Genomic DNA, 23,546 nt, shown 5'->3' on the forward strand with positions numbered 1-23,546 from the left:
ATATATATATATATATATATATATAATACAGAGAGAAAAGGGAAAGGAGCACACACACATACACATATATATAGGTAATCGTTTCTTGATGATTTGCGATTCACTTTCCAACACATTTTTTAATGTGACCGTGTCCGAAACCAACACCCTGTGTGTGTGTGTGTGTGTGTAGAAATATTTTCTAATTTTGCCAACTAGAATAAACATCAACGCTGTCTAAAATAATGCTTTTCTACTCACCTGTTACAAATGATACAAATAGTTGTGACAAGTGCTTTCTCTTTAAATAGAGGCAGCATCTGTCTTATCTGCACCATTGACGTATGAAATTCTGGCTAAATGGGAAGAACTGCTTAGTAAAGAGAACCTTCCTCCTAAGCACACACAGTGATGGAGTGTTCGTATTTTTGCATCAAAATATTACATCGAGGGCTATATATGCTTTTATATTGGTTGTTATTGTTTAGTTCCAGGTCAGCTTCGATTAAATAGACTTTTAATCAATACGGTCTAGCCGTGGCTATCTCATTTTATTTTTAGATAATGCATCCAGAGCTAAATTATCCAGTGTGAGCTCGAGAGACGGGTGGGGGATTTGGTTGCTATTTCTAACATGTTAAGTGACCACGTAGAGGTTCCCACTTTAGTTTGCTTTGTGTTGTGTGAAGTTTCTTTATGTTTATGTTGCATGGTTTCACCATTCCTCAATGTAATTTAAAATACAGCTCTATTTAGTAGACATCTGCTAAATTTTCTCCAGATTCCTTAATTAAGAAAGTTTTGCTGAGTTTTTTATTTCAAACATTTGTATTAAATATGACTGGTTTATATGGGGGCGAGTTGTAGAAGTTGTTATAGTATCGGATAAATGTATTGCAGAATTTGTCCTGCATTTAGATCCTGCCAAGGTGAATGAACTATATTTCTCATTCTTTCAGGATTGATAAAAGTTGTAATCCAGGCCAGTGGAATGGCAGAACTGTAAGAGTGTTGGATGGTGGGCCCTTGCATTCTGAGTTCAAATCCCATTACAGCCTTCCAGGGTGGTACACTTAATCTATCACACAGTTTAGAACTACTTCGTACAGGATGGATTCTGTTAAAGGTGTTTTGGCAGTATATGGGGAAGGTCTCAAGTTTGAGATTACTTTTTTCCACTTGTATTTGCAATCCTGTGAAAAGGGTTTATAAGTATTGCCTTTCTTCCTCACTAAAAGACAAATATTTTCTTATATTAAAGTTATTTTGCTTTACAAGGCATTTGGTGACCCTGTTTGTGATGGTGCCACTTAAAAAGCACCTAGTTCACTCTGTAAAATGGTAGGCATTAGGAAGGGCATCAAACTGTAGAAACCATATCAAAATAGACAATGGAGCCCGGCTCCTGGTTTTGTCAGCTCCTGTCAAACCGTTCAACCCATACCAGCATGGAAAACAGGCGTCAAATGATGATGATGATTTTATTTATTGTATACACACACATACACACAAATCTTAATATGAACAATAAAACTCAAAAGTCTGTACTTGGTTTTGGATGTGTGCATATGAGTTGAAGACTTCTTCAATTAAAGTTACTACTTTATTACAAATAACTTACATGATAGCATTAAGCTTATTCTTTCATTGGGTATACTGTGACAAAGTTTTTTTTATTAGGATATGAACTCCCAGCATAATGAACACTTTGATCATTTGACCATTCCATCACACAGTTACATAAATTATAATCTTCATCTTAATTTCTATATTCCATCCTAATAGTTTCAATAGCTTTGTGTTAAAACGTTTTCATCTGTGTCATTTCTGTATTATGTGAGATGTAACTTACCCACATTTGATCTTACAGCATAAAAATGCAATAGTCGCTCATATGAACTATAGCAAGTTGTAAAAACTTCAGTCAGCTGAGATTATCCAAGCAATTCCTAAAAAAATTTTCCCTCTAGGAGTGGTTAAAAATCTAAGAACCATCAAGTGAGATTGTGCTCAATTGATCAAAAGGCTCTGATAATATAGGCAATGCGAACTTGGGTAGATCTGATCTGTAGGGCCAACTGGTGAAACCAAAAAGCATGTGTTAGTCTTATGAGACCTCTTTCCAGGTTTTCCTTAATCTGTATCTGCTAAACTATCTTCAGTTACCTACTCATAATATTTTCATCTCCCATGCATCGTTCATTTGCATATTTGTAGAAATAGCTGCACTATCATAAAATCTCATGTAATTTTGATAATCGTAGAGGTTTTTATTGCAAAGAGTAAATAACACAAGTGGATTTATTCTTTGTTAGTGATCCTTAAATCTGATAAAAATCTAAGTAGTGTGAATTACTTAATATGATTGTGAGTGCTAAGTAGCAAAAATATTACAAATACTTGTTATTTTCATGGGGAAGGAATGTTCAAGATGTTATGACATATAGTGTTCATTTGGAATAAGATTCATGTGACTAGATTTTCTTTTTCTCTTCTCATTGGAATCACGATCTGAGACATAATGTACTTAAAGGCTGCTTGAGGATTTCTTAGTGGCCTATGTTGTTTTTGACATTGTCTCTTGAAAATGCTGTTTCCTGCGTCAATAACTTTGCTGAGCCATTGCTGTTAAATATAGTTGCACAAAAATAGCACAATTAAGAGATTACTGGCCAAAAATGAATCTATGTTCTGAATTCATTATCATCATTTTAACCTCCACTTACTCATGCTCACATGGACAGAATTTGTTGAGGTAGATTTTCTACAACCAGGTGTCCTTCCTGTTGCCAACTCTCACTTGTTTCCAGGTAAGGGAATATTTCCCCATGACCAGACATATTTTTATGCAAGATTGGAAAAGAAGGATACCATTTACATGATGGTGATACTTGTTTACACATGATGTGAAAGCAAGGAGACAGTAACACACACACATACATACATATATGTATATATATATATGGTGGGTTTCGTTCAGTTTCGTCTACCAAATCCACTCACAAGGCTTTTAATAAAATTAAGTTTCTTGTTAATGTTGGAGAAAAGCCCTGCTAAGTGCAGGTCTAGGGTAGGGAATAACCAGTGTATTGTCAAGAGACTCTTCTTAAGATGATTGTTCCATGCAGTTCGATATGTTAGCTTAGAGTCTGTTGCCTTTAGTGATTGGGCTGCTGCATGGAACCGCCATGGTTACTGTTGCTCAGTTGTGTAATGCAAAATATTAAGTTTGTATAATGGTGATATTCATCTCATTCAGATAATCCTCTGCCATTTTAAACTGGGGAATCTTCCATGAGTATGTAGTGTGGTACTGGCTTTCTCCCCACTTTTTTTGTTTTTGTTTTCATTTTTGAAACCTAACTGTTTCAACTCTCATGATGGGTTGTAGCTATGAGTGGGTGTGAGTAGGATTTGATTAACAATACGCTTGGATTTATTTTAATACTTTTGAGCCATAGAAATTTTTTAAAAAGTGTCTTCTATGTCTATTAGTGTCTAAGTCATATTGTAACTAGTTGTAACTTGTAAAAATGATAAATTGTATGCTACAGCCTTTTTTCAGATGCTTCATCAATGTTAGATATAGTTATTTCAATTATTTCTGAAGAAATTTTTTTTGATAATTAGTAAGAAAATGAACAAAACAAAAGAAACATTGATGGATCAGTGAAGAATCAACTTTTTAACATTCTGTTTATTATTGATGGCATTCATAATGTTGTTCTTCCTTAGGGTGTGACATAGTTTCTTTGCCTCCAAATAGCACCATCATCATTGATGAAACTGGTTAACCATGCGTCATTTATCATGAATGTACTCATTGTTATAACTTCTTCCTCTAAGTTGTATTCATGTCAAAGTTATCCATGAGATTATCTTTCAGTATGTTTATGTCTAGTTCTTTGCTACCTCCTGTCTTTTGCACCTTCCAAACTTATTTTATATCTTATTTTTTATTTCTTTACTGCCCACAAGGGGCTACACACAGAGGGGACAAACAAGAACAGACAAACGGATTAAGTCGATTATATCGACCCCAGTGCGTAACTGGTACTTACTTAATCGACCCCGAAAGGATGAAATGCAAAGTCGACCTCGGTGGAATTTGAACTCAGAACGTTACAGTAGACGAAATACCACTAAGCATTTCGCCTGGCGTGCTAACGTTTCTGCTAGCTCGCTGCCTTCAGGTTATTTCTAATAACCTTATTTACTGTACTATTTTTCTATCATTTGCTATCTTTTTGATTCAACCAATGTTCTAGTCACAAAATTGGTCAGTACTTTGCAACTGGTTAGAATGTCCAGCTGTATAAACTCTGTTTCTTTGGCAGCTTCCATGCAGCACTCTCTGTGCTATGTTATTGTTCTTAACTTTGTAAGCCTGATCCCCATTAGCCATAGAGATATTTTTTATATAAACCTCCCACACATTAATTTTTAGGTATTGACTTGGTGTATGCATGTGTTTGAATAACTCCTATTTTAGACAGAATGGAATAATTTTAACATTAATTCTTATCTGTGTAAATGTATGACATCTCATTTGATGTATGTTTTCTCTTATCTTATACTTGATTTATTTACTCTTGGCTACATAGCATTCTGAGTAACAAGAGTACAATCTAGCTCTTTCACTAAGCTAAGTTGACATTTGGTTATATTAGCAGAAATATATACATACGTGTGTGTGTGTGTGTGTAATTGGTTTGTTTGTGGAGGGTAGGTTGAGAAGTTCACTTCCCAATCACAATGTTTCAGGTTCAGTCCCAGTGCATGACACCTTCAACAAGGATCTTCCACTATAGCCCTGGATGACCAAAACCTTGTGGGTGGATTTGGTAGACAGAAACTGAAAGAAGACTGTTTTGTTTATGTGGATGTGTCTGTCTGTCTATCTATCTATCTATCTCTCTATTTAGCCATCTCTCTATTTAGCCATCTCTCTATTTAGCCATCTCTCTATTTAGCCATCTCTCTATTTAGCCATCTCTCTATTTAGCCATCTCTCTATTTAGCTATCTCTCTATTTAGCTATCTCTCTATTTAGCTATCTCTCTATTTAGCTATCTCTCTATTTAGCTATCTCTCTATCTAGCTATCTATCTCTCTATCTATCTACCTATCTATCTCTATCTATCTCTCTATCTCTCTCTCTATCTCTATCTATCTACCTATCTACCTATCTACCTAGGAGGCGCAATGGCCCAGTGGTTAGGGCAGCAGACTCGCGGTCATAGGATCGTGGTTTCGATTCCCAGACCGGGCGTTGTGAATGTTTATTGAGCGAAAACACCTAAAGCTCCACGAGGCTCCGGCAGGGGATGGTGGCGAACCCTGCTGTACTCTTTCACCACAACTTTCTCTCACTCTTACTTCCTGTTTCTGTTGTGCCTGTAATTCAAAGGGCCAGCCTTGTCACACTGTGTCACGCTGAATATCCCCGAGAACTACGTTAAGGGTACATGTGTCTGTGGAGTGCTCAGCCACTTGCACGTTAATTTCACGAGCAGGCTGTTCCGTTGATCGGATCGACTGGAACCCTCAACGTCGTGAGTGATGGAGTTCCAACAACCTATCTACCTATTTGTGTGTGTGTGGTGATGGGTGGGCAGGGTACATTATTACGGTAATATTCTCCTGTCATCAAATTGTGCCTGGACAATGCCTCAAATAACATATTCATCCAGTCCATACATGCATGGAAAAATAAATTCAAAATGAATGAACGAATGTTGCAAGAGGGTGGAAAGACTACAATTGTGTATTTATCAATTATAATAATGATGATAGAAAGAAATACAAATAGATCTTAATAGTATGGATTATATTAAAACCAATTCTTGTCTGTGTTATTAACAAAGCAATTGACTTTGAAATAATGAAGATGAATTAATTACTAGAGTGCTATTTTGGGTGACAAGGAATGTGTGAAGCTGTTTCCTTTACTTCTTTTATTTATATTTATAAGAATTCTATGACTGGAAGTAATCTACTTGTTTGCATTGATGAACGAATTATATCGTATTCCCCTGACCCCCTTTTTAAAATATTACATATTATGTACTTCAAGAACTAATATTAAACCAAAGAAACATGTTTCTAGTGAAAGGAGATAATAGTAACCTTTTAGATTAAAAGCGTGTGTTTTCTCAGCATGTAATAGAAGAATACTTCATTTATATAAGTCTATTTATATAACTAAAAAATATATAGTAAAATGAATACATTTTCTAAAGCAAAAGAAAATATTCCCTCATAATTAAAATTCTATTTTATACTTTTTTTTTTTTTGGTGGAGGGTGGCAGTAGTAGATAAGAATTTGACTTGTGTATGTATAAATATTGAGATAGTCACTTTAGTAATAAATTTAAGGTCTTTTTATTCTTCCTTTTTGTTTGTTTGTTACTGCCAGATGGTTTTCTTTCAAAGAGATTTTGTCAAATGTCATGCATGTAAAGATGTAATTTTATTAATGTATCCTGTCTAAGGAATCTTTAGTTTTCTCTCTCCCATCCCCGTTTTTCTGTTTAATGTCTCTATTTTCTATTTATACAATCTCTTTTCCATTTATTTCAAATCTTTATTCTAAAATAACAAATGACAAATAAGATAATTCTATTGGCTGTAAATAATTTGGGATTCTAATGATGTGGAAATATTTAAACTTTTAAATATTTTGAATTCATATGTTCCATTGACTTATATCTTTGGGTTACAAGTTACTATTTTTATCATTGTGGGACTATGTGAAAAGTTTGGTAAGATAATTAAGTCCACCAACCACTTGTTGGTACAGGCAGCTTTGTCTAAACTGTAAAATAAGTGTATGGTCTTTTTTTTTTCTTAAAAAAAGTTATTTATAGGAGGAGAGGAGTATTGGTGACCTTTGCAGACCTTCTTTGAATGGTGAAATTAACACAATTGATGCCCATCTTAAGTATTTATTGGTCAATGTCTGATAGAGAACTAATGAAATGGGGTTGGTCAGAGTGAACAACCAGTTCAGGCATCTTGAATTAAAATTCACTGTTTATGTTTCAGTATGTATAAAGTATACACTGTATACATAATTCTACATGCAACAGCTCATTTAACTGTGATGAATAAGTACCAGATCACACAGGAATATTATTGAGTTAGACTAGTGTCTCATTTAGGGAGAGATTTATATTATGAAAATATAGCTAAGTACTGATCCTTCACACATTCCTGAGACTTACAAGATATGCGAATCAATATATGGTTTTAACAAAATTTTGCTTAAATTTTTTATAAATGTCTGATAATTAAAGTTGTCTTTAATTAGATACTCAATAATATTTAATTAGATGCTCAATAAACATTTTCGACATTTTACTATTTTAACAATGAGATCCATTCCTCAGTGCATTCTGTTAGCATTATTTACTTTTATAAAATTATATTTTTCTTCTGAAGACTTTATTATTTACAGTATCTGAATAACTGAATGATCTTTACTTCCCGAATCTACTTCATTTGGTTAATTCTTCTTTCTAATTACTTTTTTCTAGTTTCTTAGATAACATATCAACTCTACTAACTTCTCTTAAACATTGGGTTTTTTTATAACCTCTTCAGCAGTGCATTTTATCTCAAGCTGAAAGAAATTAAATAAATAAGTTGTCAAACCAACTGATTCTAAATTGCTTAAGAAACTTTAATCAGTCATTGTAATTCATGTTTGACCAATTTAAATTTGTATGATGTCTTAACCTGCATAGTGTTATTCAGTATGTGATTAGTGAATTACATGAGTTTCCAATTAGTTGAATCTGTAGACCAGCTTTAATTCTTGGTTGTAAGCCAGTTCACTTAATTTACGTCTAAAATGTTTGTTAAAATGGCATAAATGTCACTAAATCTCATTTCCCCTCTATAAAAATTTCAGATGTTGTGCATCTACAAAAAATTGATATTGATTTGGTATAAAGCCAATTGCAGCAGAAGAGAAATATTTAGTCAATTAAATTGAATTCAGTGTATTACTAGTACTTATTTTATAAGCCTTTATTGTAAAACCAGAAGGATGAAACTAAATCTTGTAATGTGTTTAGTCTACCCACTCGATCAACCAATGTCAACGACTGCTCTCAGAGATTACATTACTTATGTACTGTAATGCAGAATATATCTGTAAAGTTTTTTTAGCCAATATTGTATGTATAGATAAATTTAAACACCATGTCTTCATATACAACATCTTTGTGGACAAACACACCAGTGTCATTTATTTCCTTTTAATCAGAGCATAAGTGATGATATATTTAATTTATGGGTGTAGGAAATAAAGACTGAAAAATTTGAATGATCAGTGAACATGTTAATGAAGTTATGGTTGACTGAAATTAGGTCAAAACTTAAGGAAAGTAGTTTTACTTTATTAAAACTGAAATCTAATTGCTTATTTGTTTATTTATTTTTATGCATGATAGCCTTTTATATGTCTTGTCTGCAAGAAGGATATTTTTAGTTAAGGTGTTGGTCTAGAAGAAAAGAATAAAGATAATAAATAGAAATAATAATAATAAAAGTTTAAATGGTTTCTAAATTGTATTATCACTTCAAAAGTAGACCAGCCAATAAGAAAGCTTTAGAATCTTCTCTATTGGTAATAGTTTAGTAATTTCAAGGGCAATTTACAATTGTAGACAGTCTCTCTTATCTAAATTGCTCATGCCCCTCAGATTAGCCTCTTAGATATCAATGTCACTCTCTAATAAGGGTTTTTTTTTTAATTCATATCTAGTGAGCAATTGCTGATTTCTGAAATATTGATTTAAGGTGATGTGGTTAAGTTTCCTTCCCAACCACATGGTTTTTGGTTGAGTCCCACTGCATTTTGGACAAATATTTTCTACTAGAGTCCTGGCTCAACCAAAGCCATGTGAGTAGATTGATTCAGTAGACAGAAACAGAAAGAAGCCTGTCATATGTAAGTGTGTGTATATATGCATGTTTGTATCTCCTTGTCATGACATTATACAATAGTTGTAACCATTGTACAAGTGAGTCATTTCCATTCTTCCTGAAACACATGTCTGGCTGTGAGGAAATACTATCTGACTTGGAAACAGGAGAGGTGGTAACAGGAAGGGCATCCAGCCGTATGAATCTGCCTCATTGAATTCTGTCTGACCCATGCAAGCATGAAAAAGTGAACATTAAATCTGTGATGATGATGATGATTTATTATATTCACTGGTTTAACCAATTACTATATCTTGTTGTTACTTACTGATTCTGCCATTGAAATAATTGAAGCTAACATGTGTATTTAAATATAAACAAACGTTTTTTTTATATAAGCACCGAAATGTATATATAGATATAAATAAGATAATTTATTTTCGAATGCAGAGATGATGTTAGAACAGCAGAAACATTGGGTAAATTACCCTTACAAAGCAGAAAAAATTTTCTTCTTAGGATAATTTACCCAATGTTTCTGATGTTCTAATGGTGTCTCTGCATTCGAAAATAAATTGCCATCTTATGCTAGGTTACAGACAAAAGATGAACTTACGAGCAGGTAGTTAAATTCTCTTTACAATTATGTAGTTCATGGTTTAATCTCACTGCACAGCACATCAGGCAAGAGGGTTCTGATATATATGTTTTTTTAATTTTTACCATAACCTTCAATTGACCCAAGCTTTGTCAGTGAAATTTGATAGACAGAAACTGCGTTAGTCTGTCAGCTGGTACTTGTTCTTGAATGTTAGACTTATTCTGTCACCTGGTTTAATGCCACGACTTTGACTCTCTTTGCACGCATTCAACCTAGGTCTCTAGTTTCTTCTCTTTTTTCAACAAACCTTGAAGGTTTTCTGGGAGATTCATGGGTACTGCTGTTCCCCTTCTGATTAAGCCATACGAGTATCATAAGACAATTACTTTCTTTTATAGTTTTAATAGTCTTCACTGCACACGCATGCACACACACACACACACACACACACACACACACAAAATAAGTACTGGAGTTGATTCATTTGACTAAAGATTTTTCAAGGCAATACCCGAGCATGGTCACAGTCTAATAACTGAAATGAGTAATATATATATATACATACATATATATATATATATCATCATCATCATCATCATCATTGTTTAACGTCCACTTTCCATGCTAGCATGGGTTGGACGATTTGACTGAGGACTGGTGAACCGGATGGCTGCACCAAGCTCCAATCTGATCTGGCAGGGTTTCTACAGCCGGATGCCCTTCCTAAATCCAACCACTCCGAGAGTGTAGTGGGTGCTTTTACATGCCACTGGCACGAGGGCCAGTCTGGCAGTACTGGCAATGGCCATGCTGAAATGGTGTTTTTTACATGTCATCTGCACAGGAGTCAGTACAGCAGCACTGGGAAAGACCTCGCTCAAATATTTTGTTCACATGCTACTGGCACAAGTGCCAGTAAGGCAACACTGGTAACGATCATGCTCAAATGGTGCTTTTTACATGCAACTAGCAGGGAAGCGAGATCGCTACTCTGACAGTGATCCCACTCAGATGGTGCTGTTAGCTCTCCACTGGCACGGGTGCCAGTCATCGAATTTGGTACAGTTTCAATCTCCCTTTCCCAACAGGTCTTTGCAAGCTGAGTTTAGTGTCCAATGAAGGAAGGTTGGCATGGGTGCTAGTCCTCGAATTTGGTTCAATTTCGAATTCGATTTCGATTTTACTTGCCTCAACAGGTCTTCGCAAGCAGGGTTTTGTGTCCAAAGAAGGAAAGGTACGCATAAGTGGGCTGGCTACACCCCTGGTAAAGGCCACGGGTTATGGTCTCATTTGCCTTGCCGGGTCTTCTCACACACAGCATATTTCCAAAGGTCTCGGTCACTAGTCATTGCCTCAGTGAGGCCTGATGTTCGAAGGGCGTGCTTCACCACCTCATCCCAGGTCTTCCTGGGCCTGCCTCTTCCACAGGTACCCTCAACCGCTAGGGTGTGGCACTTTTTCACACAGCTATCCTCATCCATTCTCGCCACATGACCATACCAGCGCAATTGCCTCTCTTGCGCACCACAACTGATGCTTCTTAGGTCCAACTTTTCTCTTAAGGTACTTACACTCTGTTGAATATGCACACTGAGATTACACATCCATCAAAGCATACTGGCTTCATTCCTTGCGAACTTACGCATGTCCTCAGCAGTCACAGTCCATGTTTCGCTGCCATGTAGCATGGTTGTTCGTACACATGCATCATACAGTCTGCCTTTTACTCTGAGTGAGAGGCCCTTTGTCACCAGCAGAGGTAAGAGCTCTCTGAACTTTGCCCAGGCTATTCTTATTCTAGCAGCTACACTTTCAGCACACCTTCCCCTGTTACTGACTTGGTCACCTAGGTAACGGAAGCTATCAACTACTTCTAGTTTTTCTCCCTGGAATGTGGCAGAAGTTGTTTTCTGCACATTTTCAGTGTTTATTGCTCCTGAACATCTGCCACATACAAAAACTATCTTCCTAGTTAGCCTTCCTTTGATATTCCTGCACCTCTTATGTGTCCATAGCTTATGCTGGGTACATCTCATAGAGTTTCTACCTACACCTTTTCTACGGATCGAGCAGGGCCATCTACCTGAAGGGGTTTGTGTTTTGTCTACCTTCCTACTTATTAGGACTTTGGTTTTAGCTAGGTTGACTCTAAAGCCCTTCGATTCTAGTCCTTGCTTCCACACCTAAAACGTCTCCTCTAGTTCTGATAGTGACTCAGCAATTAAAGCAAGAGGAGCATAGAGGAGCTCCTAGGGGCATCCTGTCTTGAATTCCTGTGTTATTGCCTGGAGGACTATGATAAATAAGAGGGGGTATATATATATATATATATATATATATAGGCAACGATTAAAAGTTCCTTTTTTTCTGCAGCAATGTGTGTTTGCCATAAACCCACATTGAGTTAAAAAAAAAGGTTGGGGTGGAAATTTGCTAATACATTGATCATTGTGTTTTAGAGACTTCTAATGAAGTCTTTGTTTTGATTTTTTTTTTTTTTTACTTAGATGTTAACAAAAATGCTGAAATACAAACAGCTGGTGATATTTAAAGATGAGAATAAGTATGAATCATCTTACAGGAAAAACCTCTCATGAAAAGAGCCAGTTAGTAAAATAGAGGGTTTCTGTAGGCTGAAGAAAATGTTTCTCGTTCTACGAGGGGCAATCCTTGTAACATTCTTCAGAATGTTTCATAGCATAAATAACCTTTTTGAATGAAATTGGATCTGTAATTAGAGGATTTTGTTTATAAGGATGGTTTTAATTGGTTTAATGATTCCCCTGTTATCATGATTTTCATGGGAAATAATGCAGAATAAATTGATAGAGCTCTATTTAGCATCAGCAAAGGTGATCCTTGACTTTTAAGTTGCCAATAGGTTTAGGGAAAGAGAAAAGAAAATAATGCTATTACTAGATAGCTACATATTTGCATCATGTTTAAGGTAATTCCATTAATTAAAATAATATTGATGTTATGAAAGAGATAAGATGTTTTCCTGTTTTTCTTTTCTAATGGGAATTTATTTATTTATTTTTTATTCTTCCAAAAATGTATCTGAATGTTTTTGTATGTCATCACTGAAAGAATGTTAAAGTTGATATGATGTTTTGTCTTGTCAAGTAACTAGCTTCTCACCCTTGGTTTACTAAGGAGGTCTCTTGTTTTGAAGGATAGAGAATGTTCTGTTTCAAAAGACAGTAATTCTTTCATCCACCCACCACCCCCATTACAAGTTTAGTACAGAGTGACAATTGCATGAATTAATAATGGTCTATCAAAATATCCAACCTTCAGTATCCTAATCTAATAAGTTTAAAAATCTCTAAAAAACAATTCTATCTGCCATCGATAGGTGTGGGCTGTGTAGTAAAAAGATTGCTTCCCAAACACAGTCTCACTGCTTGGCACCTTGGGCTGGTGTCTTGTACTATAACCCTGACCAGACAAAAGCTTCATGAGTAGATTTGATTGACTGAAACTGAAAGAAGACTGTCGTGTGTGTGTGTGTATACATACAGGGTACGGTGAATAAACTGTCATATAAATTACACAAAAAGAAAATAAGATTGACATCTCATTTTAACATATATATTTATCAAAATTACATAAAAATATCTTGAAATACCAAAGAGTAAATTTATTTAAAATTGTCATTGGCTTCAACCACAGCCTCCAGACAACTTTAGCATTTCCTGAAACTCTTCTGGATGGTTTCCTTGTTTAAGTTGGTGAATGTTGCCATGATCCTTGCCTACAGTTGATCTTTGATGTTACAAGGAATTTTGTTGGTCTCTTGCTTAACTGCACCCCACACATAATAATCAAGGACGTTGCAGTCTGGGAAGTTAGGTGGCCAGATGTTGGGGGTGATGTGGTCACAGAAATTGTCTGACAGCCATGACTGGATTCTCTTGCTTGTGTGGCATGGTGCAGAGTCCTGTTGCCAGATATAGGGTCTTCCAGCAGCCACCGTCTTCACCCAAGGCAGCGCTACCTCCTCCAGGCACTTGATGAGGCCTCAGTGTTGAATCTGAGGTTGTGTGGGAAGATGAATAGAAGCATAATGTTGCCATCACTAGTGATCACTCCAAACACCATGATGTTGACTGGATGTTTGATTTTTGTTATTCTCGTTACATATTTTGGGGACACTCTAAGTCAACAGTTCTGTGTGTTCACAATCTGATCCTGGCAGAAATTTTTCTCATCTGAGAAAAACCAAAGCATGTTTGGTTGGAGGGGATGCTTGAGTTTGTTCAAAAGCTTCATAGCGCTCTCTTTCCTCTTGTCTTTGATGGCTTGGGATATAAATTGGCCCTTTCTCATCTTGTATGAGGAATACTGAATGTCTTCATGCACACCTGCCTGGTAAGAAACTCACACACTCCTATGTCGCTGGCAATCGACCTGATTGACTTGGAGGGATCATTGTCAATCATAACCTGGATCTCAGCAACAAATTCAGGAGTTCTCTTCTTATCAGAAGGATTAGAATGAGTTTTCTGAGCTGTCATACTTTCATAATCACCATTAGATTCATTCAACTCTTTCTGAATCCTCTGTGCTGTCCTCAGAATGACACCCAAACACTTTGAAATATTCATACTGGAGCTTTCGATATGACTGCTAAGCAATACAGCATGTTGTTTCCAAATTTCTGGCAGAGTGAATTGCGTCATGGTGCTTTCTCACAGATGGTGCCTAACTGGCCCTACTATACTGTGTGATTGGCAAAATAAAAAACAAACAATGCACATGCGTGAAATTAAAAGTATAAAATGGCAGAAATTTACCCATCGCACCACATCTGCTTGACAACCGGTGTTGGTTTATTTATGTCCTCATAATCTAGCAGTTCAGCAAACAAGACTGATAAAATAAGTACTGGAGTCAATTTGTAGTATTAAACCTTTGAGCCAGTGTCCCAGCATGGCACTGTCTGATATTTGAAACAAGTAAAAGATAAAAGAATAATTGATCAAATGTTTTTCTTTTTGTGGCAGTGGAGGCAAATTTTATGAAGCTGTGTGGGTAAGAAGTTCACTACATAGTTGTGGGTTGTTTTCATTGTGTTAACCCTTTAGCATTCAGATTCAGTCAAATGCTTATTTATTCATATTGTTTTGGGTTAATCATGCATTATCTCATAGCTTTGAGATTTCAATGGTGTAATTGTTTATTTTTAGAATGACCTTTTAAGGTAAGTATGAAAGGTTGGATATGGCCAGTTTGAACATAAAATGGGTAGAATACTTTGACTGGATATGGCCAGTTTAAATGTTAAGGTGTTAATGTTGGTTGGCTGGCATTCTATACTATAGTTGCAAGTTGACCACTACTTTATGAATGAAATTACTTAACAGAAACTGAAAAAGCTTATGAGTGTGTGTGTGTATGAATGTATGTTTTATGTGTAATTGAGTTCATATTTCCCTCATTTTCATGTATTTTTGCTAACTGTAATCAATAGCTGGTCTCTCAGTACAGGTTGTGTCCTTTGCTTGCAGTCAACAATGAAAGTATGTCTGGGCTTTTTGATCTTGTGTGATCTTTGTAAATAAAAGACCCACTCAAGTATTTGTGTCTTTCCAGTTTACCCTGTAACTATCCCCTGACTGTTTCTCGTTTGATAGACAAGGGAATTATTACTTTGCTTGAAAACAATTCAGACTTGATGACTAGAAGAGCATCAAGCTGTAGAAATCTGTCTCAAAGAACTCTGACTGACCCATGCATGCATGAAAAAGTGGGTGTTAAATCACATTGATGTATTCTTTCTTTTATCAATTATCTTTTATATTGTTTCAGCACCTTGTTAGGTTTTATCGAACAAATTGATTCCAGTACTTAATTTTAAAGTTTGGTACTTATTCTATTGTTCTCTCTTGCCAAACCACTCAATTATAAGAAGGTAAACAAATCAACACTAGTTGCTAAGCAGTGGTGGGAGACACACACACACACACACACACAACTGGCTTCCACAGTTTCCATCTACCAAATTTACTCACAAGGCATTGGTCAGTCCAACGCCAAACTATAAAATCCTGCCTGGAAATGAACAAATATATATCCATATATGCATGTGTGTGTGTGTGTATGTGCGCATGCAATGGCATGTGGTCTTGTGTGTAGCATGTTGCGCTCACAATCATAAGATTAGGGTTTCAGTTCCCAGATCAGGTGGTGTGTTTTATTCTTAAGCAAGACACTTCTTTTCAATCCACTCAGCTGTAAATGAGTTTCAGCAACAACTGGGAAGTTTACCGTGTGATGGGCCAGCTGTTCAGGAGGAAGGTGTTGTTATCTCAGTTACTTTTATGCCATGAAAATTGGATTTTGTTCTGGCTTTATGAGTCTTAGGCTCACTGTAGACCTAATGCATTTAGTGCATTCGTTCTTTTGTCTTGAAATGAATTAGCTCAATATAGGATTTTCTTTTTTGCACATACTAATTACTAAAAATTAGAACAAACATTACATCCACTGATGTGCTAACTGATTGCACTGCAGAGACAATAGCGTTAACATTTAAAGTAATTGATTGAGAGAAGAACCAGAGGACAGAATGTCAGTTTTTATCTTAATTTGATTATTACTATCTCTCTCTTAGCGTTCACTCCCTCCCCTTTCTCTCTGTCTCTTCTCTCATTCCCTCTGTCTCCTCTCTCTTTCCCTCTCTCTCTTACCCTCTCTCTATCTCTCTCACTAGCAAATTTTTTTCATAGCCATTTACTCTAAAATAAAATTGTATTGAAGAAAGATCGAATACAAAGCAATCAACCTATCACTGGAAGATCTGTGTTTATGTGTGTACATGCATGCCTGCATTACTAATAAATGTGTGCTTATTACAATGCATTGTTTCTTTGATCTACCTTTAAAAGCATTCTTCTTCCTGTCTAATGCTAATGAAACTATAATAGCAGAAAGCAGAGAACTAAAATGGCAATCTTTAAATGAAAATTTCTCCAATGCGTTAGTAAATGCCGTCCACATTGTTAGAAAGATAAAGTGTGCGTGATCTATATATTTATCATAATATTAGATATATCATGTATATATGTGTATTAGAGTAATCATATTTGTTTTGTGTTAAGTAGGTGATGCGTGTTAGAACAGTCATATTTTTTTTAGTTATGTGTGTGGGTGTGTTTATATTGAGTCAACCAGTTTGACTATATTAACTTTTAGACTAAAACCTATTTTAGAATTTTTAGAATTTATTAATTTTGGAGTGTGGGGGAAGTGTCTTTTAAAATTGTATATGATGAAGAATTTTAGTTTTTCAAATCTTTAAAATTACATATGTGCTTTGTTTCAGGCATAGATGTATGGTTAAGAAGCTTGCTTCCCTGCCATGTAGTTTCAGGTTCAGTCCCACTACACAACACCTTGGGCAAGTCTCTTTGGTTGGACTTTGCCAACCAAAGCCTTGTGAGTGGATTTTGTAGATGGAAGCTGAAAGAAACCAGTCATGTGTGTGTTTGGGTGTCTGTGTGTTCCCTTGTCTCAATGTTGAGTGATGTTGTCACCATTATACAAGCAATGTTGTTTGTTTTTAATCTTCCATGAGAAACATGTGGCCATGAGGAAATATTACCTTGCTTCTAAACAGGAGGATTGGTGACAGGAAAGGCATCCAGCTGCAGAAATTTTGCCTCAGTAGATGTGAAAACGAATGTATTTTGCAAATTTGCAAATTTAGATCTTTCTATGCTTTTTGTTTTGACTCCATTGTTGGATTGTCTTATATCAAACAACCTGATATTTTGATATTTCTAATTACATGCAATATGCTGCAGTTGGATTTAGCTAATACTAAAAACAAAATTAAATGGTTCATTAAAAATAAGTGCTCCTCCAATGTGTTTTAATTTAGAAATTTTAAAAGTGCTTCTCCAATCTTCTCCAATGTGTTTCAGTTTAAAATTTAGATTTTTAACCAGGAAAGGATTTATTCTTATTTTATTTGTTCATTGTATATTTTCTACTTCATGACAATGGTTTCTGATGGTTATGCAAAAGACAAATTTCATTGCATGGCAGTGTTTTTTAAAACTTATTTTCAATGTTGCAGCCAGCTGAGTCAATTGCAAGTTGGCGTAATGTCTAAATGATTAATATATATATATATACATATCTTTTTAATCCTATCTTTAGTGCTGTGCTATTGTATCTGGCACCTCATCTCTCAAACACATGGCTCTCAGTGGCCTAGGTTATTGTAAATACATACCATGGTAAAATGCTGTTTGTAGCTGATAGATGTTTCACTAGCTTACGTTACTAAACTATAATAATAATGATAATAGTAATTTCTTTTATTTTTAATAATAATATATTCACAGACAAGTCAGAGTAAGAACTTACATACACTGAAGTTGTGTCAGCACTATAGAATGCAGACAGAAAAGAGTTAGTATAGGCATATCTAGAAAAGGTCTCAGAAAATGATACTCTGAGATATGTTAATATACACAGATAGGGAGATAAAAACTAATTGATCAGATATTGTGGTCAAAAAACACCAAGGCAAAAAGTGCATCCTAATTGACATATCAGTCCCAAAAGATGACAAGGTATCTGTAAAAGAAATGGAGAAATTATCAAAATACGAAGATCTGGAAATAGAAGTAACCTGAATGCGGGGCCTGAAAACAGAAACAATTCATATAATAATAGTTGTTTTAGGTCTGATCAAAAATGTGCAGACAAATACATAACCAAAATTCTTAGACTTGTGACTACATATAACATGTAGAAAATAAAACTGCTAGGAACTGCACATAAAGCACTGTTGATACAGTAAAAATAACAGCACCAAAGCTAACTGTAGCACATATCCAAGGCACACAGAGCTGCTTTTAGTAGTGCAGTAAAAGCATGCAAGGAAAAAAAAAATAGGCTGCTGAAATGATAATACAGAAGTATGCATATGTTAGATTTTGTGATAAATGAACCTAACCTGAATAGGACCTGTCAGTTGTTTTCTCAGATCCTTCAAATATTTTTTAACCTAGTTTTGTATTGATTCAGTCTTGGAGGAGGACTGAATAATGTAAAATAGGCAAGCTTACTATATAGGTTATATATTTCAGTAAGGTAGTATGCATATGTTGTCACATAGTAAATAGTATCTAGTCTGTTGCATTTAGGTTAGGTTGTTTCACTCACAAACATAAGATCATGGTTTTGATTCCTGAACAGGGCAGTATGTCGTGTTCTTGAGCGAAACATTTCATTTCTCATTACTCCAGTTCACTCAGCTATAAATGAATTCCAACAATAGCTTTGGAAGTGGATCTTGCGTTGCAATCTCACTCACATGTAAACTGGGTTAAGCTCTAGTTCTATAAGTTCTAGGACTCATAACAGATCTATGTCCAGCGCATCACGTTTTAATCATTTTGAAATAATATTGAAAAATATCCTCAAACTCTTTATAGATCATTCATATTGAAATTGTTATGCCATGGGAAAATTTGATCTTGTGAAGCCCTCCTCAGTACATCATTGATTCTAGCTGATTATTGAGGGTCATCATCATTATCATTTAACCCTTTTGCATTCAGATTTAATACTTATTTATTCACTTTGTTTTAAATTAATCATGTATTGCCTTGTAGATTTAAGATTTCAATGATGTGATTGTATATTTTTACAATGACATTGTCAGGTAGATGTAAGAGGCCAGATCTGGCCAGTTTGAACATCAAACAACTAGAAATATTTTGGCTGGTTTAAATGCCAAAGGGTTAATGTCTGTTTTCCATGCTGACATGGGTTGGATGGTTTGACAGGAGCTGGCAAGCCTGGGTGGGGATATACCAGGCTCCAGTCAGCTGTTTTAGCATGGTTTCTACCACTGGATGCCCTTCTTAATGCCAATCACTTTACAGAGTGTACTGGGTGTTTTTCATATAGCACCAGCACGGGTGCTTTTACATAGCACTTGTAGAGGGCATGGCATTGGCACAGTAAAATAAGCAAATTGACTCCAGTAACTGATAATTGAGCTGGTACATTCTAATGACTGGATCTGATCAAACTCCTAAAAGTTACAGCTGTTGTAATTCATCTGATCTTAATGAGATTGTGCATTGGCTCTTAAGCTATTGTGAGGAAGCTATTATTAAAAGTATAAGTCTGCATATGAGAGAAAGACAATCTATATTGTCTTGGAGATGTGTCAAGAATACAGGTTTGCTGAATTAAACAAAATAACTAGATTAGAGAATCAAACAAAATGTCCAATTGATATAAGAACTACCATACAGGTAATATATCAGAGGTTCACATGTGGCTGTGTGTTTTAGAAGTTGGTTCCCAGCCATGCAGTTTTGAGTTCAGTCCCACTACTCAGCACCTTGGGTGAGTGTCTTCTACTATAACCCCAGGTTGACCAATACTTTGTGGATGGATTGGTCACATGCTGACCAAAGGAGTTTGCCTCCTCCAAGACAATGCCCCAGTTCACAATGTACATGTTGCACATATGAAAGTACACTCTTGCAACTATGAAATCCTTCCTTATCTCCCTTATCTCTAGAACTTGCACCATCTGACTTCCACCTTCTTCCAACCATGAAATCTTTTTGAAGGGAAAGCATTTTTTGGATGATGATGAACTTACTTCCAAAGTAAAGTCTTGGCTTCAGATGCAGCCTACCAACTTCTAGAGACAAGGGTTTCACAGCTGCATAAAGTGATGGGAGAAGTATGTCACCATTGGTGGTGGCTATGTAGAAAAGGACTAATAATTATGCCAAGTTTTGTTTATCCCAGTCCTTGAGAAGTGGATCAGAGGAAACCTTTAATGAACACCTCTTGTATATGAAGTGTATTAAAAAAAATCTGACTTTATTTTTACTTGCCAAAACTAATGTTGCATGGCCAAAATCCTTGGGTGGAAAGTGACACCATCCTTCCTGCACATGCATGTGGTTGGGTCTTCAACACCATAAATTAGTAGGTTAATGTACATGCGATATTTCGATTTGTAATCAATGGCTGAAGAATATTTGTATGGGCTTCATCTATGCTTAGAAGGAAGGCTTTGACACTGAAGCTAAAAGAAAATATTTGAATAGTTGCTCAGGATTTAACATATTTTAGCATATTTTTCATAATAAACTTTGTGTGTTCCAGACGGTTTTTATTCCAACAGATTGCTATATATGGTAGTATGAGAACCGGCTATTATTGCAATGCAGTTTGAAGTTTACATTGGTTCATTGCACTGAATGTAAAGGAGACAATCAATTTCTGAAAGTTACTTCACAAAGAGTTAATTCCCTTCTCCATAGTGGTCATGTGTACCACAGAAAAGGGTTTTTTCTGCCCCAAGAGGTCCCATTACTCATTACGTGAAAAATTTTAAGAGTCTAAAACCATCTATGGAACATAAGTAATGTATGTTCTCAGTTTGGAGAAGATTAGTTACGAGCTTCAGAAGTTATGTGGGTTTACACACACACACACACACACTGAGTTTTATATATATGGATATCTGTTAAAATGAGATGTCAATGTTATTTTCACTTTTGCGTAATTTAGACAACAGTCTATTCATGACACCCTGTATATACATATATATATATATATATATATATATATATATATATATATATATATATATATATATATATATATATATATATATATATATGTATGTTTCTAATATACATACATGGTTGAAAACAAGTGGGACTGTCATAAGTGATGTCATTCTTTTCCAGTCTTCTGTGATAAACATATCTGGCCATGAAGAAATATTACCTTACTTGGAAACCACTGAAGGTTAGCCACAAGAAGGGTAGCCATCTGTAAAAGATCTGCCATTATAAATTCAGTCTGACCAATGTAATCATGGATGAGTGGACATAAAAATGAAGATCACATTGATGATGATGATGATTACCCATTTGTAAAGTAAATTTGCAGAAGAATTTTACTTTGATAAAGCTAAATGATTGAATCAATCATTATTAATGTCATTTATGGCTATTTTCTAGAATGGATTCTCAAAATTAAAATTCTTTTCATTTGAGTTTTATAGGATATGGGTGGAGCTTTTTCTTTCTCTTTTTTTTTTTAAGTAAAGAGCAACAGTAAAGCAATTTGAATATATGGTTTTTAATTTGACATGAACAATGTATTCAGTAATTTTATTTTTTCATAATTTAAATTTACATGATTAATTTAGTTTTGTGATGTAAATTAATTTTCTTTTTCTGTGTTGTTTTTAATTTAGTGAGTTTTAATACTGAAGTTATAACTGACAGAGTAGAAAGTGAATTCATGCAAACTGAGTTTACATACTGCCTGGTTTTTCATTTATGTTACCTAATGGGACTTAGAAAGGCATAAACATCATGATTACCATTATTTGGTCCTATAAAAGTCAAACTTTTCATAGCTACATAGAGAAGGCAGTTGTGAAGCTGCTTCAGCATTCAATCTCTGAGATGTTATGGATAGTATCACAAGCTTTGTCTAAAAAGAACAGGCTCTTCATACAAATGTTTAATTTATTTCCACTTTTTGTTTAAGTCCTTAGCATTTAAACTGGCCATATCCAGCCAAAATATTCTACCTGTTTATATTCAAACCAGCCAGATCTGGTCTCTCACATCTACCCTACAATGTCAATCTAAAAATAAACAATCACACCATCAAAATCTCACAGCTATAAGATGATGTATGATTAAGACAAAGCAACTGGATAAATGAACATTATATTTAACAGAATAATCTGAATGATAAAGGGTTAATACATCTTAGCAGGCTAGTTAAACTATTCCTAGTTAGATTAATGTTTCGCTTAGTGAATAATTGAGGGTTCATGAGAAACTTGAAGAAGTAGAATGGCTAACTAAATCAGATATTTGTCTATCTTTTCATAGGTCAAGTGTTCAAATCTGTTGCTAGGATTTTGTTGTTGATTATGGGTAGAGCAGATTCTAGATTGACTCATATTACTCAACCAAGGGGAGTAGGTATGAGACTATTAGGTGATGTTATGTAATAGACGATCTTATCCTAGCAAGATTTATCTTTCATTGTTGTCAGGTGCTACTGGTAACATGTAATCCAATACAATGTATGGTTATCAGTGACTAGATTGACACTTCCACTGAGCTACCCTGATGAAGAGAGTTGTTAGAGCTGAAGCAGGACAAAAACAAAGCCAGAATCTGTCATATTGAAGATTAGGTTTGTCAAGAACCAACAAATATCATAGCAAGCATAGTAGAGTAATAGTAAGTAAACTCTTAGAGAACTTTATCTTCAGCCTGGTTTTTATTCCAGATTGTAGTAATTTTCTACTTCCAGAACTGATGAACACTCTTACTGCCCCTACTTTGTAATTATGTACATGTGATAAGACTCATTAATTGTAGAAAGATTTTGAATTAAATCTTTCCAATCAACAGTCAGTATAAAATCTTCACCAACCATAATATTGATATGCTAGTGTACCTATTTATGTTATGTTGTGAAGTGGTTAGTTGAAGAGAGGTGTTTAGTGAAAGAGACTACAGTTACACTGAGAAGTAAAAGAAAGGGAATGCTGTTATGTAGTTAAATGTTTTGTTAAAAGGAGAGGCAAAGAGAGAAAAAAGTGTTTATTGGAAGGAATATTGTAATACTGAAAAGTAAGAGTAAGAGACCATTACAGATACATGATCACATACAGTTGTTAAAGTAGTGGCTATGTCATTTAGTTGATGTGGATACCTATTACTTATCAAATCATTGAACTGGCCATGTTGGAGCACCAGATTGACCCTGGTACTTTTAAGTTTTTAAGCCTGGTACTTATTCTATTATTCTTTTTTTTTTTATTCTTATTTGTTTCAAATCAACCCCAGGACTTATTCTTTGTAAGCCTAGTACTTATTTTATTGGTCTCTTTTGCTGAACTGCTAAGTTACAGGGACGTAAACACACCAACATCGATTGTCAAGTGATGGTGGGAGAGGCAAATACAAACACACAAACATATACATATATATATAT

General features: G+C 35.1%; 1 protein-coding gene across 6 annotated transcripts in view; it reads left to right on the forward strand.

The window, feature by feature from the left end:
• The window catches only part of LOC106870372 (uncharacterized), a 213,924-nt gene that overhangs the window by 4,929 nt on the left and 185,449 nt on the right, over positions 1–23,546 (forward strand). The gene's annotated exons all lie outside the window — the stretch shown is intronic.

This window comes from Octopus bimaculoides, chromosome 1 (genome assembly GCF_001194135.2).
Source record: "Octopus bimaculoides isolate UCB-OBI-ISO-001 chromosome 1, ASM119413v2, whole genome shotgun sequence".
NCBI lineage: Eukaryota > Metazoa > Mollusca > Cephalopoda > Octopoda > Octopodidae > Octopus > Octopus bimaculoides.